Genomic DNA, 25606 nt, shown 5'->3' with positions numbered 1-25606 from the left:
GAGAACTGGCAGATTGGCCCTAATCCAGACCATCTTGCAAAAACTGCAAAATCCTAGAAATTCTGAAAGAATGTCAGGAAATACCATGATCTATACACAAAGAAATAACAATTTATGCTTACCTGACAAATTAATTTCTTTCATGGTCCACAAGTCCGTTACATATGGAATATACCTTGCTACCACTAGGAGGAGGCAAAGTTTCCCAAACCCCAAGAGCCCTATAAAAGCGCTCCCTCCCACATGTCTCAGTCTAACATATAGCCAAGCAGTGAGGTTTAAGAAGGAGTAAGCAAAAAAAAAAAAAATAGAAAGAAAAGGATGTGCTTAAAACAAAAACAACCCCCAAAAAAGGGTGGGGCTCATGGACTCTCACCACCATGGAAGAAATGAATTTATCAGGTAAGTATAAATTATGTTTTCTTTCATATAGGTGTCGAGAGTCCATGATCGGTTACACATGGGAACTAATACCCAAGTTGTGGAGTCCACTAGTAACTATAAAGGGAGGGATTGAAAAAAACATAATTTATGTAAGAATTTACCTGATAAATTAATTTCTTTCATATTGCCAAGAGTCCATGAGCTAGTGACGTATGGGATATATAATCCTACCAGGAGGGGTAAAGTTTCCCAAACCTCAAAATGCCTATAAATTCATCCCTCACCACACCCACAATTCAGTTTAACGAATAGCCAAGTAGTGGGGTGATAGAAAAAGGAGTAGAAAGCATAAAAAAAGGAACTGGAAATATAATTGTGCTTTATACAAAAAACATAACCACCATAAATAGGATCTCATGGACTCTTGCCAATATGAAAGAAATGAATTTATCAGGTAAGTTCTTACATAAATTATGTTTTCTTTCATGTAATTGGCAAGAGTCCATGAGCTAGTGACGTATGGGATAGAACTCCACAGAAGAGTCGCTAGAGAAGGAGGGATAAAATAAAAACAGTCATTTTCAGCTGAAAAAATTAAATCCACATCCAAAAAAATAAGTTTTTCTCATGATTGAAAAGAAAGAAATTAAAACATAAGCAGAGGAATCAAACTGAAACAGCTGCCTGAAGAACTTTTCTACCAAAAACTGCTTCCAAAGAGGCAAATACATCAAAACGGTAGAATTTAGTAAATGTATGCAAAAAAAACCAAGTTGCTGCTTTGCAAATCTGATCAACTAAAGCTTCATTCTTAAAAGCCCACAAAGTGGAAACTGATCTAGTAGAATGAGCTGTGATTCTTTGAGGTGGGGCCCTACTCCAAATAAGCCTGATGAATCAAAAGCTTTAACCAGGATGCCAAGGAAACGGCAGGAGCTTTCTGACCTTTCCTAGAACCAGAAAAGACAACAAATAGACTAGAAGTCTTCCTGAAATCTTTAGTAGCTTCAGCATAATATTTCAAAGCTCTTACAACATCTAGAGAATGTAAGGATCTCTCTAAAGAATTCTTAGGATTAGGACACAAAGAGGGAACAACAATTTCCCTATTAATGTTGTTAGAATTCACAACTTTAGGCAAAAATGTAAATTAAGTCCGCAAAACTGCCTTATCTTGATGGAAAATCAGAAAAGGAGACTCACAAGAAAGAGCAGATAATACTGAAACTCTTCTAGCCGAAGAGATAGCCAAAAAGGAACACCACTTTTCAAGAAAGTGGTTAAATATACAAAGAATGCATAGGTTCAAACGGAGGAGCCTGTAAAGCCTTCAAAACCAAATTAAGACTCCAAGGAGGAGAGATTGATGTAATGACAGGCTTGATACGGAACAAAGCCTGTACAAAACAGTGAATATCAGGAAGCTTAGCAACCTTTCTGTGAAATAAAAAAGAAAGAGCAGAGATTTGTCCCTTCAAGGAACTTGCAGGCAAACCTTTATCCAAACCATCCTGAAGAAACTGTAAAATTCTAGGAATTCTAAAACAATGCCAGGAGAATTTATGAGAACACCATGAAATATAAATCTTCCAAACTCGATAATAAATCTTCCTAGAAACAGATTTACAAGCCTGTAACATAGTATTAATCACTGAGTCAGAGAAACCTCTATGACTAAGCATTAAGCGTTCAATTACCATACCTTCAAATTTAACTATTTGAGATGCTGATGGAAAAATGGTCCTTGAGACAGAAGGTCTGGTTTTAAAGGAAGTGGCCAAGGTTGGCAACTGGAGATCCGGACAAGATCCGCATACCAGAACATGTGAGGCCATGCTTGTACTACCAGAAATGCAAACGATTGTTCCATGATGATCTTGGAGATCACTCTTGGAAGAAGAACTAGAGGCAGAAAGATATATGGTAAAACCAAGGAACTGCTAATGCATCCACCGATTCCGCCTGAGGATCCCTGGACCTGGATAAGTACCTGGGAAGTTTCTTGTTTAGATGGGAAGCCAACAGATCTATTTCTGAAAGACCCCACATCTGAAAAAACACATCTTGATGGAGAGATCACTCCCCCGGATGTAAAGTCTGATGGCTGAGATAATCCACTTCCCAATTGTCTACACCTGGGATATGTACCGCACAAATTAGACAAGAGCTGGATTCCGCCCAAGAAAGTATCCAAGATACTTCTTTCATAGCTAGGGGACTGTGAGTCCCACCCTGATGATTGAAATATGCCACAGTTGTGATATTGTCTGTCTGAAAACAAATGAATGGTTCTCTCTCTAACAGAGGCCAAACCTGAAGAGCCCTGAAAATAGCACAGAGTTCTAAAATATTGATTGGTAACCTCGCCTCTTGAGGTTTCCAAACCCCTTGTGTTGTCAGAGATCCCCAGACAGATCCCCAACCTGAAAGACTTGCATCTGTTGTAATTACAGTCCAGGTTGGATGAACAAAAGAAGCCCTTGAACTATACGACGGTGGCACCAAGTCAGAGAGAGTCGAACATTGGGATTTAAGGATATTAACTGTGATATCTTTGTATAATCCTTGCACCATTGTTTCAGCATCCAAAGCTGGAGAGGTCTCATATGAAAACGAGCAAAGGGGATCACGTCCGATGCTGCAGTCATGAGACCTAAAACTTCCATGCACATAGCCACTGAAGGAAATGATTGAGACTGAAGGTTCTGACAAGCTGAAACCAATCTTATTCATCTCGTGTCTGTTAGAGACAGAGTCATGGACACTGAATCTATCTGGAAACCTAAAAAGGTGACCCTTGTCTAAGAAATCAAGAAACTTTTTGGTAAATTGATACTCCAACCATGTCTTTGAAGAAACAACACTAGTTGATTTGTGTGAGATTCGGCAGAATGTAAAGACTGAGCTAGTACCAAGATATTGTCCAAATAAGGAAACACTGCAATACCCTGCTCTCTGATTAAAGAGAGTAGGGCACCGAGAACCTTTGAAAAAATTCTTGGAACTGTCGCTAGGCCAAATGGAAGAACGACAAATTGGTAATGCTTGTCTAGAAAAGAGAATCTCAGAAACCGATAGTGATCCTGATGAATCGAAATATGAAGATATGCATCCTGTAAGTCTATCATGGACATATAATGACCTTGCTGAACAAAAGGCAGAAAAGTCCTTATAGTCACCATTCTGAAAGTTGGCACTCTTAAAAAACGATTCAAAATTTTCAGATCCAGAACGGGCCTGAATGAATTTTCTTTCTTTGGGACAATGAATAGATTTGAATAAAACTCCAGACCCTGTTCCTGAAACGGAACTTGTATGATTACCCCTAAAAGCTCTAGATCTGAAATACAGTTCAGAAAAGACTGAGCCTTCACTGGATTTGCTAGAACGCGTGAGAAAAAAATCTTCTCACAGTAGGTCTTACTCTGAATCCTATTCGATACCCTTGAGAGACAATACTCTGAATCCAATGATTTTGGACAGAATCTGCCCAAATGTTTTGGAAAATTTTTAATCTGCCCCCCACCAGCTGAGCTGGAATGAGGGCTGCCCCATCATGCAGACTTGGGGGCTGGCTTTGGTTTCTTAAAACACTTGGATTTATTCCAACTTTAAGAAGGTTTCCAATTGGAACCAGATTCTTTGGGGGAAGGATTGGCTTTCTGTTCCTTATTCTATCAAAAAGAACAAAAATGATTAGAAGCTTTAGATTTACCCTTAGATCTTTTATCCTGAGGTAAAAAAAAACTCCCTTCCCCCAGTGACAGTTGAAATAATTGAATCCAACTGAGAACCAAATAAATTGTTACCTTGGAAAGAAAGGGATAGTAATCTAGACTTAGATACCATATCAGCATTCCAATATTTGAGCCACAAAGCTCTTCTAGCTAAAATAGCTAAAGACATAGATTTAACATCAATTTTGATGATATAAAAAATAGCATCACAGATAAAATGATTAGCATGTTGAAGCAAACGAACAATGCTAGACAAATCAGGATCTGTTTCCTGTTGCGCCAAGCTTTCCAACCAAAAAGTTGATGCAGATGCAACATCAGCCATAGAAATGGCAGCCTGAGAAGATAGCCAGAATATGCATAAGCTTTCCTTAGATATGATTAAAGTTTCCTCTCTAAAGGGTCCTTAAAAGAAGTACTATCTTCCATAGGATTAGTAGTATGTTTGGCAAGAGTAGAAATAGCCCCATCAACTTTGGGGATTTTTTCCCAAAACTCCAATCTAACTGCTGGCAAAGGATACAACTTTTTAAACCTAGAGGAAGGAATAAAAGAAGTACTAGGCTTATTCCATTCCTTTGAAATCATATCAGAAATAGCATCAGGACCTGGAAAACCCTCTGAAATAACCACAGGAGGTTTATAAACAGAATTTAAATGTTTACTAGTTTTAATATCAAGAGGACTAGTTTCCTCAATATCCAGAGTAATCAACACCTCTTTTAATAAGGAACAAATATACTCCATTTTAAAGAGATAAGTAGATTTGTCAGTGTCAATATCTGAGGTAGGATCTTCTGAATCAGATAGATCCTCATCAGAGGAGGATAATTCAGTATATTGTCAGTCATTTGAAATGTCATCAACTTTATGAGAAATTTTAAAAGACCTTTTACGTTTATTAGAAGGCGTAATAGCAGACAAAGCCTTCGCATCAGCAATAAAATCTTTTATATTCACAGGAATATCATGTACATTAGATGTTGAAGGAACAACAGGCATTGTACTAGTACTGATGGATACATTCTCTGCATGTAAAAGCTTATCATGACAACTGTTACATACTACAGCTGGAGATATAATCTCCGCTAACTTACAACAGATACACTTATCTTTGGTAGAACTGTTATGTTATCAGGCAGCAGGGATGAAACAGTGGTTTCTGAGACAGGATCGGATTAAGACATCTTGCAAATGTAAGAGAAAAACATAATTTATGCTTACCTGATAAATTTATTTCTCTTGTAGTGTATCCAGTCCATGGATCATCCATTAATTGTGGGATATTCTCCTTCCCAACAGGAAGTTGCAAGAGGATCACCCACAGCAGAGCTGCTATATAGCTCCTCCCCTAACTGCCATATCCAGTCATTCGACCGAAACAAGCCGAGAAAGGAGAAACCATAGGGTGCAGTGGTGACTGTAGTTTAATTAAAATTTAGACCTGCCTGAAAAGGACAGGGCGGGTCATGGACTGGATACACTACAAGAGAAATAAATTTATCAGGTAAGCATAAATTATGTTTTCTCTTGTTAAGTGTATCCAGTCCATGGATCATCCATTACTTGTGGGATACCAATACCAAAGCTAAAGTACACGGATGATGGGAGGGACAAGGCAGGAACTTAAACGGAAGGAACCACTGCCTGTAAAACCTTTCTCCCAAAAACAGCCTCCGAAGAAGCAAAAGTATCAAATTTGTAAAATTTGGAAAAAGTATGAAGCGAAGATCAAGTCACAGCCTTGCAAATCTGTTCAACAGAGGCCTCATTTTTAAAGGCCCAGGTGGAAGCCACAGCTCTAGTAGAATGAGCTGTAATCCTTTCAGGAGGCTGCTGTCCAGCAGTCTCATAGGCTAAATGGATTATACTCTGAAGCCAAAAAGAAAGAGAGGTTGCCGAGGCCTTTTGACCTCTCCTCTGTCCAGAGTAAACAACAAACAGGTTAGATGTTTGGAGAAAATCTTTAGTAGCCTGTAAGTAAAACTTCAAGGCACGGACTACGTCTAGATTATGCAAAAGACGTTCCTTCTTTGAAGAAGGATTAGGACATAATGATGACACAACAATCTCTTGATTGATATTCTTGTTAGAAACCACCTTAGGTAAAAACCCAGGTTTTGTACGCAGAACAACTTTATCTGAATGAAAGATCAGATAAGGAGAATCACAATGTAAGGCAGATAACTCCGAGACTCTTCGAGCCGAGGAAATAGCCATCAGAAAAAGAACTTTCCATGATAGAAGTTTGATATCAATAGAATGAAGGGATTCAAACGGAACCCCTTGAAGAACTTTAAGAACCAAGTTTAAGCTCCATGGAGGAGCAACAGGTTTAAACACAATTCTAACTAAAGCCTGACAAAATGCCTGAACGTCTGGAACTTCTGCCAGACGCTTGTGTAAAAGAATAGACAGAGCAGAAATCTGTCCCTTTAAAGAACTAGCTGATAGTCCTTTGTCCAAACCCTCTTGGAGGAAGGACAATATCCTAGGAATCCTAACCCTACTCCATGAGTAATTCTTGGATTCACACCAATGAAGATATTTACGCCATATCTTGCGGTAAATTTTCCTGGTGACAGGCTTTCGTGCCTGTATTAAGGTATCAATTACTGACTCGGAGAAGCCACGCTTTGATAGGATCAAGCGTTCAATCTCCATGCAGTCAGTCTCAGAGAAAGTAGATTTGGATGATTGAAATGACCTTGTATTAGAAGGTCTTGTCTCAGAGGCAGAGTCCATGGTGGAAAGGATGACATGTCCACTAGGTCTGCATACCAGGTCCTGCGTGGCCACGCAGGCGCTATCAATATCACCAATGCTCTCTCCTGTTTGATTTTGCCAATCAGACGAGGGAGCAGAGGAAACGGTGGAAACACATAAGGCAGGTTGAAGAACCAAGGCGCTGCTAGAGCATCTATCAGTGCCGCTTCTGGGTCCCTGGACCTGGATCCGTAACAAGGAAGCTTGGCATTCTGGCGAGACGCCATGAGATCCAATTCTGGTTTGCCCCAACGGAGAACCAATTGAGCAAACACCTCCGGATGGAGTTCCCATTCCCCCGAATGAAAAGTCTGACGACTTAGAAAATCCACCTCCCAGTTCTCTACACCTGGGATATGGATTGCTGACAGGTGGCAAGAGTGAGTCTCTGCCCAGCTAATTATCTTGGAGACTTATGACATCGCTAGGGAACTCCTGGTTCCCCCTTGATGGTTGATGTAAGCCACAGTCGTGATGTTGTCCGACTGAAATCTGATGAACCTCAGTGTTGCTAGATGAGGCCAAGCCAGAAGAGCATTGAATATTGCTCTTAACTCCAGAATATTTATTGGGAGGAGTTTCTCCTCCTGAGTCCATGAACCCTGAGCCTTCAGGGAGTTCCAGACTGCACCCCAACCTAGAAGGCTGGCATCTGTTGTTACAATTGTCCAATCTGGTCTGCGAAAGGTCATACCCTTGGACAGATGGGCCCGATATAACCACCAGAGAAGAGAATCTCTGGTTTCCTGATCCAGATTTAGTAGAGGGGACAAATCTGTGTAATCCCCAGTCCACTGACTGAGCATGCATAATTGCAGCAGTCTGAGATGCAGGCGCGCGAATGGCACTATGTCCATCGCCGCTACTATTAAGCCGATTACTTCCATGCACTGAGCCACCGTGGGGCACAGAATGGAGTGAAGAACACGGCAAGCATTTAGAAGTTTTTATAACCTGGACTCCGTCAGGTAAATTTTCATTTCTACAGAATCTATTAGAGTCCCTAGGAAGGAAACCCTTGTGAGAGGAGATAGAGAACTCTTTTCTTCGTTCACTTTCCACCCATGCGACCTCAGGAATGCCAGAACTATCTCTGTATGAGATTTGGCAATTTGAAAGCTTGACGCCTGTATCAGGATGTCGTCCAGGTAAGGAGCCACCGCTATGCCTCGCGGTCTTAGAAGTGAGCCCAGAACCTTTGTAAAAATTCTTGGGGCTGTAGCCAACCCGAATGGAAGAGCTACAAATTGGTAATGCCTTTCTAGAAAGGCAAACCTCAGGAACTGATGATGATTCTTGTGAATCGGAATGTGAAGGTAGGCATCCTTTAAGTCCACTGTGGTCATGTACTGACCCTCTTGGATCATGGGTAAAATGGTTAGAATAGTTTCCATCTTGAATGACGGAACTCTGAGGAATTTGTTTAGGATCTTTAAATCCAAAATTGGTCTGAAGGTTCCCTCTTTTTTGGAACCACAAACAGATTTGAATAAATCCCCTGTCCTTGTTCCGTCCGCGGAACTGGATGGATCACTCCCATTACAAGGAGATCTTGTACGCAGCTTAGGAATGCCTCTTTCTTTATCTGGTTTGCAGATAATCTTGAAAGGTGAAATCTCCCTTGTGGAGGAGAAGCTTTGAAGTCCAGAAGATATCCCTGAGATATCATCTCCAACGCCCAGGGATCCTGAGCCTGGGCGAAGAGAGAGAGTCTGCCCCCTACTAGATCCGTTGTCGGATAAGGGGCCGCTCCTTCATGCTGTCTTAGAGGCAGCAGCAGGCTTTCTGGCCTGCTTGCCCTTGTTCCAGGACTGGTTAGGTTTCAAGGCCTGCTTGGATTGAGCAAAAGTTCCCTCTTGTTTTGAAGCAGAGGAAGTTGATGCTGCACCTGCCTTGAAATTTCGAAAGGCACGAAAATTAGACTGTTTGGCCTTTGATTTGGCCCTGTCCTGAGGAAGGGTATGACCCTTACCTCCAGTAATGTCAGCAATAATTTCTTTCAAACCAGGCCTGAATAAGGTCTGCCCCTTAAAAGGAATGTTGAGTAATTTAGACTTTGAAGTCACATCAGCTGACCAGGATTTGAGCCATAGCGCCCTACGCACCTGGATGGCGAATCCGGAATTCTTAGCCGTTAGTTTAGTCAAATGAACAATGGCATCAGAAACAAATGAGTTAGCTAGCTTAAGAGTTCTAAGCTTGTCAACAATTTCAGTCAATGGAGCTGTATGGATGGCCTCTTCCAGGGCCTCAAACCAGAATGCCGCAGCAGCAGTGACAGGCGCAATGCATGCAAGGGGCTGTAAAATAAAACCTTGTTGAATAAACATTTTCTTAAGGTAACCCTCTAATTTTTTATCCATTGGATCTGAAAAAGCACAACTGTCCTCAACCGGGATAGTGGTACGCTTTGCTAAAGTAGAAACTGCTCCCTCCACCTTAGGGACCGTCTGCCATAAGTCCCGTGTAGTGGCATCTATTGGAAACATTTTTCTAAATATAGGAGGTTCGGGAAAAGGGCACACCGGGCCTATCCCACTCCTTACTAATAATTTCTGTAAGCCTTTTAGGTATTGGAAAAACATCAGTACTCACCTGCACTGCATAGTATTTATCCAGCCTACACAATTTCTCTGGCACTGCAATTGTGTCACAGTCATTCAGAGCAGCTAATACCTCCCCAAGTAATACACGGAGGTTCTCAAGCTAAAATTTAAAATTAGAAAACTCTGTATCAGGTCTCCCCGATTCAGAGACGTCACCCACAGACTGAAGCTCTCCGTCCTCAGGTTCTGCATATTGTGACGCAGTATCAGACATGGCTCTTACAGCATCTACGCGCTCTGTATCTCGTCTAACCCCAGAGCTATCGCGCTTGCCTCTCAATTCAGGCAATCTGGATAATACCTCTGACAGGGTATTATTCATGATTGCAGCCATGTCCTGCAAAGTAATCGCTATGGGCGTCCCTGATGTACTTGGCGCCATATTAGCGTGCGTCCCTTGAGCGGGAGGCGAAGGGTCCGACACGTGGGGAGAGTTAGTCTGCATAACATCCCCCTCGACAGACCCCTCTGGTGACAATTCTTTTATAGATAAAGACTGATCTTTACTGTTTAAGGTGAAATCAATACATTTAGTACACATTCTCCTATGGGGCTCCACCATGGCTTTTAAACATAATGAACAAGTATCCTCTGTTTCAAACATGTTTGTACAGACTAGCAATGAGACTAGCAAGCTTGGAAAACACTTTAAAGCAAGTTAACAAGCAATATAAAAAACGTTACTGTGCCTTTAAGAGAAACAAATTTTGACAAAATTTGAAATAACAGTGAAAAAAGGCAGTTACACTAACGAAATTTTTTACAGTGCATGTAACAAGTCAGCAGAGCATTGCACCCACTTGCAAATGGATGATTAACCCCTTAATACCAAAAACGGAATAATAAATGACAAAAACGTTTTTTAAACACAGTCACAACAACTGCCACAGTCTACTGTGGTTGTTACCCTCCTCAAACATGACTTTTGAAGCCTTTTGAGCCCTTCAGAGATGTCCTGTATCATGCAGAAGGAAACTGAGTGTCTCAGTCTGTAATTCTAGCTGCGCAGAAAAGCGCTAAAATAGGCCCCTCCCACTCATATTACAACAGTGGAAAGCCTCAGGAAACTGTTTCTAGGCAAAAATCAAGCCAGCCATGTGGAAAAAAACTAGGCCCCAATAAGTTTTGTCACCAAACATATATAAAAACAATTAACATGCCAGCAAACGTTTTATATTACACTTTTATAAGAGTATGTATCTCTGTTAATAAGCCTGATACCAGTCACTATCACTGCATTTAAGGCTTAACTTACATTAATCCGGTATCAGCAGCATTTTTCTAGCAAATTCCATCCCTAGAAATATGTTAACTGCACATACTTTATTGCAGGAAAACCTGCACGCCATGCCCCCTCTCAAGTTACCTCACTCCTCAGAATATGTGAGAACGGCAGTGGATCTTAGTTACTTCTGCTAAGATCATAGAAATCACAGGCAGATTCTTCTTCTAATGCTGCCTGAGATGAAACAGTACACTCCGGTACCATTTAAAAATAACAAACTTTTGATTGAAGTTAAAAAACTAACTATAATACACCACTCTCCTCTTACTATGTCCATCTTTGTTGAGAGTTGCAAGAGAATGACTGGGTATGGCAGTTAGGGGAGGAGCTATATAGCAGCTCTGCTGTGGGTGATCCTCTTGCAACTTCCTGTTGGGAAGGAGAATATCCCACAAGTAATGGATGATCCGTGGACTGGATACACTTAACAAGAGAAAAACAACATATAAAGCAAAATTGTCAAATTCCTTATAAAGCAGTTTCAGGAATGGGAAATGCCCCCTGAGCATAGAAAAAGGCAAGAGGCATATCTGAAGTGGGGTTTAATAATGAAATTATTTGGCGCCAAGTATAACGCGCAACGCAAAATTAATTTTTTTGGCACTAACAACATCCGGAAATGACGCAACTCGCGTCATGGCAGACGCAACCTTGTGCAAGGAAACTTGGCGTTAACTAAGATGCCGGAAATTACGAATTGGCATCACCGAACTTACCTTCACAGCAAAAAAATTGCGCCAAGAAAGATGCAATAAATTTCAGCATTTTGCAGCTTCGCAAGCCAAATTCTGCCCGTGAAGATTAATGAAAACAGTCAATTTTGAAGAAAAGATTATACGAGAGGTAAGAAAATATAACTTCCTAAATATGTTTTTCCCAATTTTGAAACTAATAGTCTGAAAAGGAAATATACATAAACCTGACTCATGGCAAATATAAGTACAATACAAATATTTAGAACTTTACATTAATACATAAAGTGCCAAACCATAGCTGACAGTGTCTTAAGTAATGAAAACATACTTACCGAAAGACACCCATACACATATAGCAGATAGCCAAACCAGTAATGAAACAGTTATCAGTAGAGGTGATGGAATATGAGAGCATATCGTCGATCTGAAAAGGGAGGTAGAAGATGAATCTCTACGACCGATAACAGAGAACCTATGAAAAATATTCTCCGCAAAGAAAACCATATAATTCAATAGGTGATACTCCCTCCACATCCCTCTGACATTCACTGTACTCTGAGAGGAATCGGGCTTCAAAATGCTGAGAAGCGCATATCACAGAAGAAAATCAAGCACAAACTTACTTCACCACCTCCATAGGGAGGAAAAGTTTGTAAAACTGAATTGTTGGTGTGGTGAGGGGTGTATTTATAGGCATTTTGAGGTTTGGGAAACTTTTCCCCTCCGGGTAGGATTGTATATCCCATACGTCACTAGCTCATGGACTCTTGCCAATTACATGTAAGAAACAGCTTTTTTTCGCTGAGAAATTAAATCCATAACCCAAAAGAAAACAAATCTCTTATAACAAACTAAAAAAAACAGGCACAATCATTAAATTGAGACAACTGCCTGAAGAACCTTTCTACCAAAGGCTGCTTCAGAGGAAGCAAAAACCTCAAAATGATCAAATTTAGTAAAGGTATGCAAAGACCAAGTGACTGCCTTGCAAATGTGATCGACTGAAGCTTTATTCTTGAAAGACCATGAAGTGGCAACTGAAATAGTAAAATGAGCTGTAATTCTCTGTGGCGAAGGCTGATCTACCTCCAAATAAGCTCTGTGAATCAAAAGCTTCAACCAAGAGGCGAAAGAAATAGCAGAGACCTTCTAACCTTTCCTAGGGCCAGAAAAAAAAACAGACTAGCAGATTGTCTGAAATCCTAAATAGCATTATTATATATATTTTAAATTAAATTATTGTCAATACACCGATAAATATAAGTTTTCCAAACTTTGTGATAAATGTGCTTAAAAAAAAGGCTTTACGAGCTTGAATCAATCACAGAAACTGAGAATCCTCTATGACAGAGAACTAAGCTCTCAATTTCCATGCAATCAAGTTTAAAAACTTTAGATCTGGATGGAAGAAAGGACCTTGAGACAGAAGGTCTGACCTTAGAAGAAGAGGCCAAGGCGGGCAACTGGACATTCGAAGCAGATCTGCATACCAAATCCTGTGAGGCCAAACTGGGGCAATCAGGATTACAAATGACTGTTCCAATTTTATCTTGAAAATAACTCTGGAAAGTAGAAGCAGAGGAGGAAACAGATAAGCAGGTTGGAAGGACCAAGTAACCACTAGAAAATCCACTAATTCTGCCTGAGGAGCCCTGGACCTTGCAAAGTACCTGGGAAGTTTTTTTGTTTAAACAAGAGACCGTCAGATCTATTTCTGGTAGGCCCCATAGATCCACAATCAGATAGAACACATGCTGATGAAAAGACCACTATTCTGGATGTAGAGACTGACAGAGAGTCTGCCTCCCAATTGTTCACTCCTGGGATGTAAATCGCAGTTGAGACAAGAATTGACTTTTTCTGTCCAAGAGAGAATTCAAAACACTTCTATCATAGCCAGGGAACTGTGAGTTACCCCTTGATGATTGACATAATATTATTTTTCCCTTTTCTCAGAATTTAGAATTACTTTTTTTCCCTTCTTTATTTCATAGCATTTCCAAATTAAGTATTGACCAGGGCTTTACCTTGGTGCCAGTACACGCATCCACTACAAATGTGCTCCAAATACAGGCTCAGGTTGGCAGTTAAAAAATCAACGTAGTGTAGTGTATGTATATATATATATATATATATATATATATATATATATATATTTATATACACACATACATGCTCACACATACACAAATGCACTTGCACAGTGGCACATACATGAACACACAGAGGCACATATGTATGTACACACACACACAGAGGCACATATATGTACACACACAGGCACATATATATATATATATATATATATATATATATACACGCACGCACACGCACACACACACAAAGGTTCACATACACATACACACACACACACATATATATATATATATATATATATACATACATACACACACACACAATGCATACATACAATATACAAAAATTATGATTTTTTTTAAACAGGAATCATTTAATATATAACACTTTCATTTCTTAGTAGGCACTTTTTTTTAGTTTTAAGCAGTTCTGATATTCACCTCAACTTTGAACCTTGCATACATTCCCACTGCCCACTGAAACTATCCTTTGCATATACATTGTTTGATCTGTCAATTTTCAACCTCTGCAGCAGGGCAAAAGAATACTAGATACCTAGAGAGAATGCCCTAGATATCTATAAGAAGCAATTTATGTTGGCAGTTCAAGTTGCAGACTTTATCTACAGATTGCTTCTTTTCAGATAGTTGTATTTTTTTACTTTCTCAATAATCTTTAAAGCAGGGAGCTGCTTTAGAGGGGTCAGTCCTTCACACATGACTACACAAGGGGTTGTCTACACATTTACAGACACATTTGAAAGTAAATGTGAGGTATTGCGTTTGTAATTGAATCAAAAGTGCAGTTTGCAGACAACCCCTTGTGTAGTGAAGTGTGAAGAGTCACATATTTGCTGGACACGGGCTCTTTCAAAAGTTGTTTAGTCAGAAAAAAAACAAAACAGTAAAGTGCTGCACTTAGAAGCCACTGCAGGCAAATATGTAATAAAACATAAAAAAGTCCCAAAAACGTTTTGCCATATAACACATTTATATGTAAATAGGCACTTAATAAAGCAGTTTGGCAAATATAAATATCTGCTTTATTCTGGATTCGTTTTTACCTCCAGAGGAACAGACATGCTCTGCTGTGTTATTCTGCCTTTACCAACCCCCTTTTATCCTTGCTGTCGTCTATATATTTCAATCCTGGGAGCCAGCTCTTAACTGGTATTAATGCGGGGCACACGGAGAGCAGATGCTGATGACTCTCTGGGTAGGAGCTGCTTTCGGTTTCCAAGGCTGCTTGCCTGCTCGTTCCAGCATGAGCCATGAGGGAGGAGGGGCTCTCAGTCACACGCAATAAATTAGCAGCAAGTATCACTCTGCAAAACTTCTGCTGTCAGGAGTCCCAGGAGATCAATCAAGCACAAAAGAAAAAAAAATATATCGCTCTGTATAATGAGCACACAGTGTGATGTGATTAGTAATCTCACAAACTGCCGCCCCCATAAATCTGCCGTCTAGGCACCGGCCTTGTTGGCCTAGGCCATAATATGCCCCTGAGCTAGACCAAATGGAAGAGCACCAAACTGATAAAGGAAAGCATCCTTTAAATCTATTGTGGACATAAAGTGACCTTGCTGAATAAAAGGCAGAAAAGTAATGATAGTTTCCATTGGTCTGTGTTTTCCTTCTTTGGAATAATGAAGAGATTTGAATAAAATTCCATCCCCTGTTCCTATAAAGGTACTAGAATATATATGAGACAGATTGAAGAAAAGCTAGAGATTTTATGGGATTCTTTGGAATATGGGACAATAAAAAATTATTCTGAATCCAATTCGATATCCCTGAGAAACAATATTATGAACCCAGGGAACTGGGACAGATTGAAACCAAGCCTCCTGAAAGAGGTTTATTCTGCCCCTACCAGCAATACTGGATTGAAGGCCATACCTTCATTCAGTTTTAGAGGCTGGAACAGATTTATTATTCTTTTTGAATTTCTTCCAATTTGCATTAGGTCTCCAGGCTAAACCAGAGGAGCTGTGTTTAGCTGAGGAGTCAGTTTTCTGTTCTTTATTGTGACACAAAAGATTAGGAGCTTTAAATTTTCCTTTTGACTTCTTGTCTTGAGGAAGAAAATATCCTTTATATCTAGTAATAGTAGAAATAAAAGAATCTAAATCAGACCCAAATAATTTCTATCCTTAAAAGGAAAGAGAAAGTAATTTAGATTTAGACACCAAAACATCATTCCAGGATTTAAGTCACAGTCTTGTAAGAATAGCTAAAGACATGCTTTTGACATTGATTTTCATAATATCAAATATGCCTAAAAATTATTTGCGTGCAAAAAACAAGGGGAATAGTGAGTATCTGTCCCAGGGCCATATATGCACATATATAGATAAACTGTTAACATTTCAAAAGTGCCCATAAACAAAGCTTTGGGAGTCTATATAAAAAACATACTTACCCATAGACAATCATCCACTATCAATCAAGTAGCAGACCAGTACTGAAACATATCAGCAGAGGTAATAGGAGTATAATGTAGATTTATAAAGGGAGGCAGAAGATGAGTCCCTGCGACCGAATTTACAGAGGGCCTATGAAGGAGGCGAAACCATTGTATCACAAACCATATTACAAATACATCCCTCTGACAAGGGCTGTACTTTGAGGGGAATCAGGCTTCTATATAGACTGAAAATCCTCTTTCCCTGAAGAAATAATTCACATCATCATGCTTCAACCACTTCCAACAGAGGCAAAGTAAAAACTAAGGTATGCGTAAGGGGTTTTATAGGAGTCTTGGGGTTTGGGAAACTTTGCCTCCTTCTAGTGGTGGGAATGTATATACCATATGTAACAGATAATGGACTCTTGCCACCAATATGAAAGAAAAAAGGCCTTCCAGACCTTGTGATATATTCTTCCAGTTACAAGCTTACAAGCCTGAATCAAGGCTTCAATTAAAGAAACAGAGAAACCGCTATGTCAAAAGACTAAACATTAAATTTCCATGACCTCAAGTTCAGAGACTTGAGATCCAAATGGAAAAACAGACATTGAGACAGAAGTTTTCTCTGTGAAATGGATCACAAAAACAAAGGCGCCTCCTAGTGTGATACAGTTGGTGCAAACGGATAATGTTAAAATCAAAATGATACTCGCAAGTGAAGCAGCACTCAGTTGTGCTAAATCAGGCAGACTGGGATCTCACAGTGTCCCAGCTCACTGGCACAGCAAGAATACTGGTTTCTCCAATGTCCTACAGGACCGAATAAGCTCAGACTCTCAAAGTAAGGTTATAAAAAAAACACAATTTAATGGCAAGATAAAAATCAAAGTGTCAACCATATGACACTTGAAGTTAAAACACAATAAGCAACACATTTCTCAGACTGCTGTCTGTTTCATCAGGCTTCCTGACTCCATCTTTTGAGTGTGATTTCCAGATTATCTGCATTATATAGGACTATCATTATAGAACAAAGGGACTGATCCTCTTTGGGACATCGCTGAAGAGTGTGTCATATACAGATAAGAGCTTATAGGACTTGATTGTGTCCATGTTTTAAATAATATGCTATTTAGATATTTATTTATATGTTTTATTTTTATGCCATTTAGATATTTATTTGAATAACTGTATCATTGTATTGTATTTATTATACATTCATATTGATTTATTTTTACATTTAATTATTTGTCACTTCATAGTTTTAGGCTATATACATTATAAGCCTTATATTACAAGTGTATTTGCATTTATATTATCATATTCTTGAAATAAGTGATTAATCATTTCCTCCTTGTCTATTGTTTTTTTTGCGCCCCCTAGAGTTAACAGTGTATTAGTGTTATAGATTTTTGCATTGAGAGAGAAGGTCTGACTGCAGAAAAAGAGGCCAAGGAGGGCAGCTTTACATCTGAACCAGATCTGCATACCAAATCCCGCGAGGCCAATAAGGATTACTGCCGACTTCTCTAGGCTTATCTTGGAAATTACCCTGGGAAGAAGTATCAGAGGAAGAAACAGATAAGCAATCTGAAAAGACTAAGAAACTACTAGAGCATCCACTAACTCTGTCTGAGGATCCCTGGACCTCGCAAAGTACCTGTGAAGAGGCCATCATAAATATAAAGAAAAAAAAAGTGTCCATAACATAGCTAAAAGGAATGTCTAAATCTTAACAAATGATACTTACCAATAGACATTTGTCCACTAACAAACAAGCAGCAGACAGCCAAACCAGTACTGAAACATATCAGCAGAGGTTATGGAATAGGAGTATATTGTAGATCCATAAAGGTAAGCAAAAGACAAGTCCCTACGACCAATTATGGAGGGTTTATGAGAAATTTCTCATGAGGTGAAAATGAATCACAAACCATACCCCATATACATCCATCTAATAAGCACTGTACTCTGAGGGAAAATCATGTCTCAGCATATACTGAAACCCCTTCTCTCTGGAGAATCAAATACACATCTTCATTATTCAACCACCGCCAGTGGAGACAAAAGACTAAAGTTTTTTTTTTTTATAGAGCTCTTGGAGTTTGGGAGTCTTTGCCGCCGCCGCCGCCTCCTCCTAGTGGTAGAGAAGAGTAATTCCCAGGAGTAATGCATTGTGGACTCTCACCACATGTATGAAAGAAAAAAAAATCATTAATTTTTATACACCCTGCTTTGGATATAAGAAAATTATATATAAGAAAATATTACACTACCCCCCCCCACCTGGCTACTTCATAATGCCACCTGGCTGGCAACATTTTCTGTGGAGAACACTGATATGTGAACCATGTCTACCAAACGTTCTTACTGTAAGCGTAGTTGCATCTCCGCCTCACATCAGGCTGTTTAGAAGGATAGTAGTTCCTGTGATTGTGAATACTTTTGTTTCTTCTATTTTGAACTTTTGCCCATGTAGAGCTCTGTTCTTTATGAAGTAGTGGATTTTGTTGTGTAGTCAATGTTCCTAGTCCTGAGGACTATGAAATGAAAGTTTGAGGAATTCAGAAAAAGTGTCCAAGTCCTTTGGATTTTTATAGACTAGAGTTATACCATAATGGTATACTAAAAGGCTTAAGGTGTATCCCTGGCGTCCCTGAGCCTTACATACACCAATTCCGCAGCCAGCAATAATTGTGTGACTAGTCCGCTGAGCGCTCTCCCCCTCAAGATAGGACCTAAAGCTGCAGTTCCTACTCAGGCAGCACCAACAAAAACCCTTGTTTGGAGTCAATTGTCGCTCTGGACCCATAGCACTAGATGCAGAGGGATAGATAAATCTAGCGTGACTGCCTCCCATCAAAGTAGGACCTGCAGGCTGCAGTTCCTACATGGGGCCGGCTCCAGCAGCTCACTTTGCTGGACTAAAATGCACAAGGCAAGCATGGGTGATGGGTGACCCTTTTTTTGCTATTGGCCATGCAATCCCTCCACGCCTACAAGACATCACACTATCCACCACCGACCTCCCTCACAGAACAAACTGTTTGGAGTAGCTTAGCCTCATCATGCAGTTGGAATTAATGTACCTGTAACTTGTCTAAATAATGTTTGTATTATACCATACTGCACTCTAATATGCAAAATTGCTGGTTATATCTGTAAGAAGCAAGCTTACTAAACAATGGACAATTTTGCCCAAGGAGCTTACATTCTAGGAGGGTATAATAACAAAATCCCCAAAGAGCTTATAGTGAACCTTTCATTTATGTAACTTTTGCCTTTCAGCACTTTGTTTGGGGAAGTGTTGTTTTAACAAATCTGTTTTAAGGATTTTTATATACATATTGCAGAAACGGAGAGATGTGTACATGTCTGTGAGTAACTCTGAGGCCACGTGACACTATCCACCACCAACCTCCCTCGCAAAACAAACTCAGCACACAGTTGGAACTAAGGTAACAGTCTAAAGATTGTATGCTTGCACTCTGAATGCAAGATTGCTGGTTACAGCTGAACATTTACTTTGGAATTGCCATAGGGGGAAAACAAACTAAACAAAAAGCATAAATTATGCTTACCTGATAATTTCCTTTTCTTCCGTTGGAAAGAGTCCACAGCTGCATTTATTACTTTTGGGAAATTAGAACCTGCCCATCAGGAAGAGGCAAAGACTTAAATACTCCTCCCACTTCCCTCATCCCCCAGTCATTCTGCCGGGGAACAAGGAACAGTAGAAGAAATATCAGGAAATTATCAGGTAAGCATAATTTATGTTTTTCTTCCTAATTGGAAAGAGTCCACAGCTGCATTCATTACTTTTGGGAAACAATACCCAAGCTAACGAGGACACTGAATGCCAAAACGGGTGGGTACAATAGGCGGCCCATTCTGAGGGCACGAAGCCAGAAACCACTACCCAACAAAAACCCTGCTTCGTCTGAAGGGCACTGACCCGCAGATAGTCCAGAAGCCTAGCTAGAGGCCACAAAATCTGACTCAACTGAGCCAACAGTCCTCCAAGAGACACCATCGCCCAACAGGCGGTCCCTCACCACTCACTAATGAGGGGGAACACCAGCCTAAACCACACAAGGGATAAGGCAAGGAAGAACCAAAAGATCACCACAAAATCCATAAAAGGAAAACCCCCAATAGCGAGCCCAGCTCACAAAGACTCAAATGGGTCCTGACAGACAAGAGGAGGCTATGCGCAGACCAAACAGACCCAGACAAAAAAAACTAAATAAAGAATATGCAGCCATCATTAGGATGACCCAGAAGAATACTTGCTGAGAAGTAATTAAAAAATAACGACCAGCAAGAGAACAGATTGAATAAGGAGAACTCCCAGACAGAGGGCACACTCTAGGCAATTGAGCCGCTAGACCTACACACAGGGCTCCAAAAGGGGAAGCACATAACCTCAATGAGACCCACTGCACCCCCAAGAGAGAGAGGTTACACCCAGAACCCGAAGGTGAATTGTAACCCGGGACCCTCAGTTTGTAAACCCAGGGGGCTAGCTACAATGCCAACCTAGATCCTGAAGAAGACAGCACATTTCAGAACCCACTCCTAACCGGGCCAGCCCAAGCATCGTAAGTCTTGAAAACAGGGAAACAGAAGAACCCCAACACCAGCTCAAAAACGAGCGGAAGAATGGCCACAGCCATCCCAACAGAGCACGGGTGCCAACCCGACTCCTTAGAAACAGACGATAAGGCCGTAGACCCAAAGGAATCTAACAAAAGGCCCACCATAGTCTCGACACAGAGCCAGCAAGACTCCAGATGGAACGTAACAACCCAGAGAAAAACACCCTCTCTGAAAGGTTAATTCTCAGTTCCAACCTCCTGAATCCAAGAGAATCCCTAAGAAAAGGGACCACAGCTCCATAAAAAGGAGAATAAGCCCCCCACCCTAAGAAAAGGGATGGTTCCAATAAAGCAGAACACTTGCCCACAAGACACAAAGCCACAGGCCAAAGGAAAGATCAATCTCCAACTCAGATGAACTTGGAAGGAATACCCCGAAGGAATTAGCTTGCTAACACACATCCAATGTGCAATAGCTGCAGCAGAGACACTGCAAACCAATTTGCCTGCAGAGCAGTGATCCATAAGGTTACCACAGCAAGTTGACCAAGGGAAACCGACCATAAAGGCATAAGTCCAGCCCAATGAGCATCAGCACTCAAACAACCTGGCCAACCATGACCAGGTCAATTAGTCCAATTAAAAGGACATAGCCCAAGTTCCCAGGAACTTGGAAACCCCAAACAAGCCCTAGAGCCAAAACGTCCGGCAACAACTCCACAAAGGAAAACACTGAGCGAAGCCTCAGCAACAGGAAGCACCAGGGAGAAAACAGATCCGAGCCCCCAATTGTTTAAACAAACAATACCTGAGAACTTAACACCCCGTCTGATATAAAAAACAAGACCACAGGGAGATATCAATGCAATATCCAGATCAACCCGGATAACGAGATAACTCAAGTCCCGACCCAAGGAAAAGACTACTCCTTGCCAAAGTCCAATGCTCCAAAGGAGCTAAGGCGTTAAAAGTCGTACAACGACACTAGAGCCCATAGACTCTCAAACAGCCACAGGACAACAAGCAAGGGGATCATAGAGAGAAAAGGACGCACAGCATCCCCAGCTCCGAGCAGAGCCCAAGGAGACCACGCCCAGTGCCCCTAACAGGGAACGACCATATCCTGGAGGGGAACCCAGGTCCCTAAAAGGAGACAACAGAGGAAGACCAAAAGGTCTCATAAAAAACAGCTAGATAGTACACAGTCAATGTGCAATAGCTGCAGCTGGTCACATTCTGCAACAAGGCAGCTGGACTACCCAATAAACTACAAGCTTCTGAGAACAAGGTCCAGAAGGAAAATTCCCAGGGCCTCAAAAGAAAAAAGGCCAAACCGCCCAACTCTGCAGCAAGAGGGCGCAAGCCCACCAACCCTCTACTACATGGGAAGGAGCTCTAGGGTCTGACAACCCCAGACACAAAAGAGAGAGAGAGACGCAGCGGAACTCCACTGACCCAGTCATCCAAATTGAAGACTATAAGGACTGAGACAATACTTCCTGTCTCACGGACCCATAGGTCCTCTAGAATGCTTAGTTGAACACAGAGGCTAACATGAGCACTCGGCGCCTCTACTGGACAAGCCAAGCAGAGCGGCCCCATGTGTCCAAACAGCTACCAGGCAGAACTGAACCCAAACAGGACCAACCTGCAATCTGGGTCCTAACCGTCAAGCAGCATAAATCCTCCCTCAGAGTGGAAGAAGGAAAACAGACAGGACATCCTATCAGATGAAAATACAATACAAGGCAACCCGTTGGTTAACGCCCAAAAAGAAACAGGCCTACCGCAGGACCAGCCAAACGGAGCCCCGATCTTCCAAAAAAAACTGGAAAAGATCTCAATACATGGACAATAAGGAGATTATATCATCCCCACATGTCTAATGAGGCGCGCCATTCGAAGAGCAGAATGAGTATTCCCATATCCGATAAGGATAGGGTCGTTCAATAACTGAAAAAAAAACATGGCTGAGTAACACGCGAAGGCGCGCAATTCTGTAACGAAAGACACAACACTCAGGGACAGTCGCCCCCGCAGGGAACTGTACAGTCCAAGGTGGAATAACCAGGACAACAGGAGCAGGGAAGGCATAAAGGTTCATCAGGCAATATGACATCTGGAACCCTTGAATTCGCCAAAAACTTCCTTTAGAAGAAGCGCAAATTCCTAAAACTAAAGTCTGGTTCCTCCGCAGCTGGAGGTTGAGAGGCAGCAGACTCTGACCCAGAAAGTTCATACTCTGAAGTCTCAGAAAGAACTTCATCCATGGATAACCCTATCAGTTAAATCCAAAAATGATTTGATGTACTCTGGGAAAGAGTGCAATATGTAACCTTTCGCTTGCGCTTAGCAGGGCGAGGTAAAGCATTAAGGCCGCAGACACCACTGTCTGAACTGTGCAGTAATGTCTGGAGAAAAAAGGCCCCCTCCAGATGGAGGATCCGGAATGCTATGTGTATAGAGATAATGTAGGGTATGCACCTCACCGGACGATAACTCCTCAGAGGTGGACGGCTTTGTGGTATTAAACGTTTGATATCACATTATCAAGGCATATAGAACATAATTGAGAGGGGGAACTAGAATCCTCCATCGCTAGTGCAATAACCGGCGAACTAGTGAAATAAAACATCTTATTTTATTCAAAAAACGGCACCCTTATCCCCAATGGCTGGGGCACTCACCACCTCCTATGACCCCGACAGTACAGAGATTTATGACTCCCCTCTGATAGTCCGGTCAGGAAAGAGGGAATGAATCACATAGTGCACAATGCAGGACTGACCCTACTATGAGAGAAAGCGCGCCAAGCTTGTAAGCTGCATGGCTCTCAAAGTGAAAGCTGTATGTTCCATAACAGCCTATGAGCCTAACATCTCACACATAAAGCAGCATAAAATCAAATAAACATATAAGATTATTATTCCCCCCTGTTCAATATTCCCCCTAAGAAGATATTAACCCTTGATTCTGTAAAGATAAAAGGCGCCACACTGAGACCCTGTCTTCTGTGTTAACATTATGTAATAAAAATGAAACGATTTTACCAGAATCTACGCCGTAGAACAGGAACACGGCCCTTCAAGTGTAACAGGTTAGTAGCATCACTCCTGACATGGACTTGAGAGAAGCAGTCTGCGAAATTGGTCAATGCCGATTGCTGTAGGAGCTGTTAATATGAGTCAGGATGGTGTTGCAAACGAAAGCTCCGGACTCTAACGTTTGCCCAGGCCCTCAAGCTGAGAAGCTTATAGGGCTATTTAAAACTCCTGTCCCATTTGCGCAGAGTTGTACCCTCCATAAGAGACAAAACAAACTGACACTTCTGTGCCAACCTCCTGGGACGAAAGGCAAAGAATGACTGGGGGATCAGGGAAGTGGGAGGAGTATTTAAGCCTTTGGCTGGGGTGTCTTTGCCTCCTTCTGGTGGCCAGGTTCTAATTTCCCAAAAGTAATTAATGCCGCTGTGGACTCTTTCCAATTAGGAAGAAAAAGATCATGTTACACCCTGACCAAAAAATATTATAGCTAAAATAGGCCTAAAACATGGCCAGCACAAAACCTATATATGCCACTGATATAACTAAGATATTTTCCTGTGGGATTGCTTCTGAAATTGTGCTATATAGCCTCTCTGTCCTTTAAGTTAAGGAATTTTAGAATTATATCTCCTGGTGGATTTTGTCCAGTAGGTTTAGCCCTCAAAGCTCTCTATTGGAACATCTATTGCATGGACATCACCTTTGAGATATATATCTCAAAATATTATCAGACCCTGTTTAATTCCACTAATTCTTAAAGGAACAGTAAAGTCCAAATTTAACTTTCATGATTCAGATAGGGCACGTCATTTTAACAAATTTCTAATTTACTTTTTTTTTGCTTTGCTCTCTTTGTTGAAATCTAAACCTAGGTAGGCACATATGCTAATTTCTAAGCCTTTGAAGACTGCCTCTTATCTCTCATGCATTTTTCACAGCTAGAGGGCATTAGTTCATGTGTGTAATCTATATAACACTGTGCTCACTGAAATCACTCGGCACTGATTGTCTAAAAGGCATGTCTTTCAAAAGAACTAAGAAAAGGGGGCAGTCTGCAGAGGCTCAGATACAAGGTAATCACAGAGGTAAAAAGTGTATCAATATAACGGTGTTAGTTATGCAAAACTGGGGAATTCGTAATAACAAAATTTAAGCTTACCTGATAAATGTATTTATTTCTTGACACAGTGAGTCCACGGAATCAGCAATTATTGTTGGGAATATCACTCCTGGATAAGGGCGGGCCATGTACTCACTGTGTCAAGAAATAAATAAATTTATCAGGTAAGCATAAATTTTGTTTTCTTTCTTAAGAAACGGTGAGTCCACGAAATCAGCAATTACTGTTGGAAATCAATACCGAAGCTAGAGGATACAGATGATTAGGGAGGGACAAGACAGTAACCCAAACAGAAGGCACCACTGCTTGAAGAATCTTCCTCCCAAAAGAAGCCTCAGCTAAGTATCAAATTTACAGAATTTTGAAAAAGTGTGCAAAGAAGACCAAGTCGCAGTCTTGCAAATCTGATCCACAGAGGCTTCATTCTTGAAGGTCCAAGAATAAGAAACAGCCCTAGTAGAATGAGATGTAATTCTCTCAGGAGGCTGCTGTCTCATACACCAAATGAATAATACTTCTCAACCAGAGAGAAAGAGAAGTGGCAGTAGCTTTCTGCCATTTACGTTTCCCAGAAAAGCAAACAATGCAGAAGACTGACGAAAATCCTTAGTTGCCTGCAAATAGAATTTAAGAGCCCGCACAACATCTAAGTTGTGCAACAAAGGTTCCTTATGAGAAGGATTAGGACAGAGAGTAGGAATAACAATTTCCTGATTAATATTTATATCCGAAACAACCTTAGGAAGAAAACCAATCTTAGTACGAAGAACTGCTTTATCTGCATGAAATATAAGATAAGGAGAATCACACTGCAAAGCTAAGAGTTCAGAAACCCTCCGAGCAGAAGAAATAGCACTAAGAAATA

This window comes from Bombina bombina, chromosome 2 (genome assembly GCF_027579735.1).
Source record: "Bombina bombina isolate aBomBom1 chromosome 2, aBomBom1.pri, whole genome shotgun sequence".
Taxonomy (NCBI): Eukaryota; Metazoa; Chordata; class Amphibia; order Anura; family Bombinatoridae; genus Bombina; species Bombina bombina.
This window is presented reverse-complemented; position numbering follows the sequence as displayed.